Here is a 6,591-nt window from a genome sequence, read left to right as displayed (position 1 = left end):
ATTTACTTACTGGTTTTTTTTTTTTTAATTCCTTTGCCAAATTCCTCTAGGGATTTGAGGCAACATATATTAAGAGTACATTCAACAAACTGATGATTTAAAAAATTTTTTTACATTAAGACACCAAGGCCAGACACGGTGGCTCATGCCTGTAAGCCCAGCACCTTGGGAGGCTAAGGCAGGTGGATCAGTTAAGGTCAGGAGTTTGAGACCAGCCTGGCAAACATGGTGAAACCCCATTCTACTAAAAATACAAAAATTAGCCGGGCGTGGTGGCGGGCACCTGTAATCCCAGCTATTCAGAAGGCTGAGGCAGGAGAATCGCTTAAACCCAGGATAGGTTATCTTGAAATAATAATAATAATAATACACCAAAACAGAAAAAAAAAATCCAGAAAATAAAACCCATGGAAAAGGACAAACAAATATATGACCATGAGAACCAAACTATCATTAGGATTGGAGTTTCCCAGCAGCCCTTGCAAGAAGGGAACCAGAGTCAACCACCTAATTCTCATTATCAGAAGGAAGGCAGCATGCCAAAATGATTCCTGTCATACATGGACCTTTATAAAGGGACGTGGAGTGGTCAGTGTGCTCAACCACCTTGCAAGAGCAAATTCTACATTTGCTCTTAGCCAAAAGGCCAAGAAGCAGTTGCAAGACCAAATTTAATGGGAGATTTCCTATGGTTGAGCCTCCATTTGCTCATCTGTAAAATGGGAATAATGCTTACCTTCACAGGTTGTTTGAGGACTAGAGCAGTACCTGGCAGACAGTAAGAACCTAACAAATGTTTATTTCTTCATTTTCTATCCCCAGCAAGCTTAGGGCCTTCTTCATCCTCTCCAGGGTAGCTACTTAATCCTCACACCTATTTTACATGGGCACAATTTTCCCTACTATGTGTCCAGCTCAGCAGCAGATTCTGGGGATACAGCAGTGGGTGAGCAGATATGGAATCTGCCTTTAGGAAGCTCATAGGTTAGTAGAGAAGCAGGGCAAACGGAGAGTAGCAACATGGTATGATAAGTACAATTGTAAAGCCATAATAATAACTGTAAGAGCTTCTATTTTTTTAGCATGTAACCTGAGTTTGCTACTGTGCTTGACAAGAACAGAATGAGAAAGAAAACCTATGAACATAACAATAAACCCATAAATGCAAAAATTCTAAACAAAACTATTAGCAAACTCAATTCAAAAATGATACAATATCAGATTATACAATATCAGATCAGAATAAATTGATCCCAGGAATGCATGTTTCATCTTAGAAAATCAATTCAACAGGTTAATAGATCAAAGAAAAAATTTACATGATCATCTCAATAAATCAGAAAAAAGTTAATAAAATCGTCATTTATGATTTTTAAGCAAAACTTAAGAATAAAAAGAAACTTCTTTAACCCCATAAAGAATAGCTATAGGCTGGGTGTGGTAGCTCACTCCTGTAATCCCAGCAATTTGGGAGGCTGAGGTGGGTGGATCATTTGAGGTCAGGAGTTTAAGACCAGCCTGGGCAACATGGTGAAACCTTGTCTCTACTAAAAATACAAAAATCAGTGGGGCATGATGGCACGTGCCTGCAATCCCAGCTACTCAGGAGGCTGAGACAGGAGGATTGCTTGAACTCAAGAGGCGGAGGTTGCAGTGAGCCAAGATCACGCCACTGCACTGCAGCCTGGGTGACAGAGCAAGATTCTGTCTCAGAAAAAAAAAGGTACAATAGTGATTCTCAAAGTGTGGTCCCCAGACCAGCATTAGCATTATCAGCATTACCAGGGAGCGTGTCCAAAATGGAAGTCCTCAGGCCCACCCAGACCTTCTGAATCAGAAACTCTGGAGGCTGGGGGAGCAGCAGTCTGTGTTTCAATAAGCCCTTCAGGTAATTCTAGTGCCACTGAAGTTTGAGAACTACTGATCTATAAGAAACTCACATCAAAAATTATTCTTAATGATAAAGTATTGAAACCATTCCTTCTAGGATCAGAATAAGAATACCCATTATCATAACTGTTCATCAGCATTGAACAGAAGGTTCTTGCCATTGAGTTATAAGATTAGAAAGGAATTATTATATATACAGAAAATCCAAAAGAATCTACAAAGTAGAAGAATTCATAAGAGGGTTCAGCGAGGCTGTCACTATAAAACCAATATACAAAAATCAATTGTATTTTTTTTTCTTGTGGGACAGGGTCTTGCTCTGTCACCTAGGCTGGAATGTAATGGCTCAGTCACAATGTACTGTAGCCTCAACCTCCTGGGCTCGAGTGATTCCCCCACCTAAGTCTCCCAAGTAGCTGGGACTACAGGTGTGTGCCACCATGCCTGGCTTTTTTTTTTTTTTTTGTAGAGACAGGATATCGCATGTTGCCCCAGCTGATTGCAAACTCCTGGCCTCAAGCAATCCTCCCGCCTTGGTCTCCCAGAGTGCTGGGATTACAGGTATGAGTCACCACACCTGGCCCAACTACATTTCTATATACTAAAAAGAAATAGAAAATGGCAAATTTGAAATATGCCATTTATAAGAGCATCAAAAAGTAAAAAACAAAGCATATCTAACAAAAGATGTGCAAAAACCTTATGGAGCATACTATACAACTGTATTGAAAAAACATTAGAGGAGATCTAATTAATGGAGAGATACGCCATATTCATAGATTGAAAGGCTCAATATTAAAAAGATTTCAGTTCTCTGCAAGACCTACGAATCAGTGTAAATCCAGTCAGAATCTCCACAGGGTGCGTGTATGTGTGTGTGCACATGTGAGAGCATGCACTTGAGAGGGGAGGGGAGGGGAGGGAAATGAGGGAGGGGAGGGAAATGAGGGAGGGGAGGGGAATGGGGAGGGGAGGGGAGGGGAATGGGGAGGGGAATGGAGGAGGGGAGGGGAGGGGGAGGGGAGGGAAGGGAATGGGGGAGGGGAGGGAAGGGAAGGGAAGGACATTTATAAGGTGATTCTAAAATTTATATAGAAGTGCAAAGAGCCAAGAATAGCTAAGTCACCCTTGAAGATGAAAGATAAGAGAACTTGCTCTACCAGATATCAAGACTTATTATAAAGCCACAGTAATTAAGACAATATAGAACTTATGCAGAGACAAATAGACCAACTACACAAAACAGAAGGCAAGACATTTTATTATTGAATGATAGAAGTTATTTATTAATCCTATATACTGATCATTCGTCGTTTGCATGTATTACAAACATATTTTCTCCCAGTTTGTGGTTTATATTTCTACTCTGTTAACCACAGTTATTTCTACTCTTTTAAAAACCAGAAGCTCTTACTTTTAATATATTAATTATATTACATATATTTAATATATTAAAATAGTTACATTTATCATTCTTTCCTTTTTATCATTTTGTTCTTTGTGAACCAGTATCTAAGACGTACAAATAACTCCTACCATTCAATAAACATAAGAAAAAGAAGTAGATAAACAATCCAACAGAAAAGGTATTCAACCTAATTAGTTATCAGGGAAATTCAAATTAAAACCTCAGTGGTATACTATTACATGCTCACCACTTAGGAAAAAAATAAATATACAAAATAGAACCGGGAGCAAGGATGTGGAAGAGCTAGACCCCTCACAATTGCTGATGGGAATGAAATTGGCATTAGCCCTGAAAAACAGTTTTGTGCTATTCAGTGAAGTTGAAAATGCCTATACCCAATGCGAGAAATTCGACTCCTAGGTAATACCTAGAGAAACCCTTGCAGTTCTGCCCCAGGAGACATGAATAACCATAGCAACATTGGTCATGTTATCCAAAAACTAGAAACAGTGCCCATCACCAGTAGAACAAATAACTAAATTGTTGTCTATTCATACAATGGAATATTAGAGAGTGATGAACAATTTATGACTCACACATCTGTGGCTGACCGCCACTGCTACTGCTTGAGACCATCACTACAGCAGCTACTACTGTTACTGCTTGAGACCGTCATTACGAGACTGAACGAAGGGATGAACGTAGAAATGAAAACCTAAGACAAAAGAAACTATTATAAAGGAAGGGGAACCAGGGAAGAAGAAGAGAGCTCCCTGCTTCTCGTGAGCAGAGGCAATCCCCGAGCTTCCACAGCCCTTCTCATTTATTGGGTAGAAAGAGCAGGGAGGAGGCGGCAATGACTGGTCAGCTGCTTAATTGATCACAGGTTCACATCATTACTAACAGGCTTCAATTACGCCTAATCACAGGAAACACTTGTGCCTGGGTTGTGACTGCCCTTGGCAGTCCTTCTGGGCGGCAGACGCAGTTTGTCAGTTTGCCAGCATCCTGCTTTCATGAGCACAGCTTGCTGTTTACTCACACAGCCTCCAGTGGTATACTGAGTTGATCACGACCGTCACTCCTTTGGCCTCCAACATACATCAACATGGATGAATTTCACAAACACAATGTTGAGCGAAAGAAGCAAGTCACAAAGGAATAAAGTGCTTTCGTTCACATAAAGACAAAAACAGGCAAAACTAAACAGTAACCACTGCACTTGACCCTTAATCTCAGCGCTTTGGGAGGCCAACGTGGGAGGATCACTTGAAGCCGGGAGTTTGAGGCCAGCGTGGGCAACATAGTGGGACCCTGTCTCTACAAAGAATAAAATAAAATAAATTAGCGATCATGATGGTGTGTGCCTGTACTCCCAGCTACTCAGGAGGCTGAGTTGGGAGGATGAGTCCAGGAGTGCAAGGCTGGAGTGAGCTGTGATTGCACTACTACTGCCCTCCAGCCTGGGCGACAGAGCAAGACCCTGTCTCTAAAACAACGACAATGACAATAAAGTACAAACCATAAATGCAAGGGAATGATGATCACAAAAGTTCGCGTAACTGTTAGTTCTGGGGGCGGGGGGATGTAGTCAGGGAGATGTCCCCAAAGGTGGCTCACGCCTGTAATCCCAGCACTTTGGGAGGCTGAGGCGGGCAGATCACGAGGTCAGGAGATCGAGACCATCCTGGCTAACATGGTGAAACCCCGTCTCTACTAAGAAATACAAAAAAATTAGCCGGGTGTGGTGGTGGGAACCTGTAGTCCCAGCTACGCAGGAGGCTGAGGCAGAAGAATGGTGTGAACCCGGGAGGCAGAGCTTGCAGTGAGCCGAGATTGTGCCACTGCACTCCAGCCTGGGCGATAGAGCAAGACTCCGTCTCAAAAAAAAAAAAAAAAAAAGAGTACTAAAGACTTTCTATTTCTTAACCTGGGTGGTGTTTACATGGTATTTAGTATTATCCCATAAATGCACGTATGTTTCCACACTCCTCCAGATGTATATTTTGCAATTTTAAAAGATGCACATTTTTAAAAGATACAAAGGCAATCATGAATGCATATGTATGTGAATTAATCCAGTTACTCCACACTGTTCACACTGACGGGACAAAGAGGAGGTCTGGCCTCCAGTGGGCAGATTGCAGAGGACTGAGCAACCCACGGTGGGGGCGCTGCGGGTGGGTTGGCAGGGGGCCAGCTGCTGGAAGCGTGGGGAAGAGCAGGTTGTTGCACAGTGGGGACCACACCAGGATGCCATCACTGAGCCGCCTCTCTCTGGAAAAGTCCCTGGGCACATGTGGGTGGGTGGCAGCTGTGTCAATGAAGTCTTGCCCATTTCCCAGGGAGCACAGGTGCATGGGCGTGGGGGAAAGAGGAAGGACCAGTCACCAGAGGAAGATTCAAGCCAAGAATCTTAAACTTGGGTCCCCAGGTGGGGTCCAGGGGTCCATAAATCCATCCAAATGTACACAGAAAATTCCATGTGCATGTTTCAGGGGATTGTGTTCCCAGCTGTCTTCTGCTTCTTGAAGGAGTGTTAAGCCTCCCCTAGCCTGTAGAAGATGCCATGTGTGCCCACCCACTCCTCCTACAATCCCTCCTTCAGCTCAAAGAGACCCGGCCTCCAAGTGCCGGCACCTGTACTGTTTGCCTGAGGCCTTCTCTGACCACCAGAGCCTGCTGACCAAATGGCCAGGGAACTAATACCACCCGGAGCAGCCCTCAGCAAATGACAAAAGGAAGTGGGAGTATAAATGCCCCAGTTCCCTTGCTCCTTGGGCTAACTCTGAGGCATGGGCTTCACGCTACTTTCTAGCACTCCTCAGGGGGGTGATCTTCAGTTACTCACAGGTGGTAACCAGGTCATTAACAGACCCTTTACTCGCTTCTTTCCTTCCCTGACTCACTTTCCCACTGTCTACCAGTGTATCCTGCACCTCCCAAATAAACCTCTTGCACACAAATCCTTGTCTCAGAGTTGCCTTCTGGGGGAGCCCAAACTAAGAAATTCCCAGAAGATGAAGAATGCTAACCGAAGTCAGAAGAGGAAGCCCCTGCCTTCGTTCTGCATCCACTTGCCTGTAGCTTTAGGAAAGTTACAGCTTCTACCCGAGCCTCATTTTCCCACATGCAAGAAAAGAAAAGCTAAGGGCATCTTGAGTGCTTCCTTTAAATGTTCAAAAGGCTAAATGACCCCATAGGATTAGGAACCCTGCCTAAAACTATGTGTTTGGTGCTGGTTAATTTTTTTGTGTCAACTTGGCCAGGCCACCAGTTCCCAGATATTTGGT

The sequence above is a fragment of the Pan troglodytes genome, chromosome 1 (assembly GCF_028858775.2).
Source record: "Pan troglodytes isolate AG18354 chromosome 1, NHGRI_mPanTro3-v2.0_pri, whole genome shotgun sequence".
Lineage (NCBI taxonomy): Eukaryota > Metazoa > Chordata > Mammalia > Primates > Hominidae > Pan > Pan troglodytes.
The sequence above is the reverse complement of the archived record's forward strand: the minus strand, read 5'-3'. Positions refer to the sequence as shown.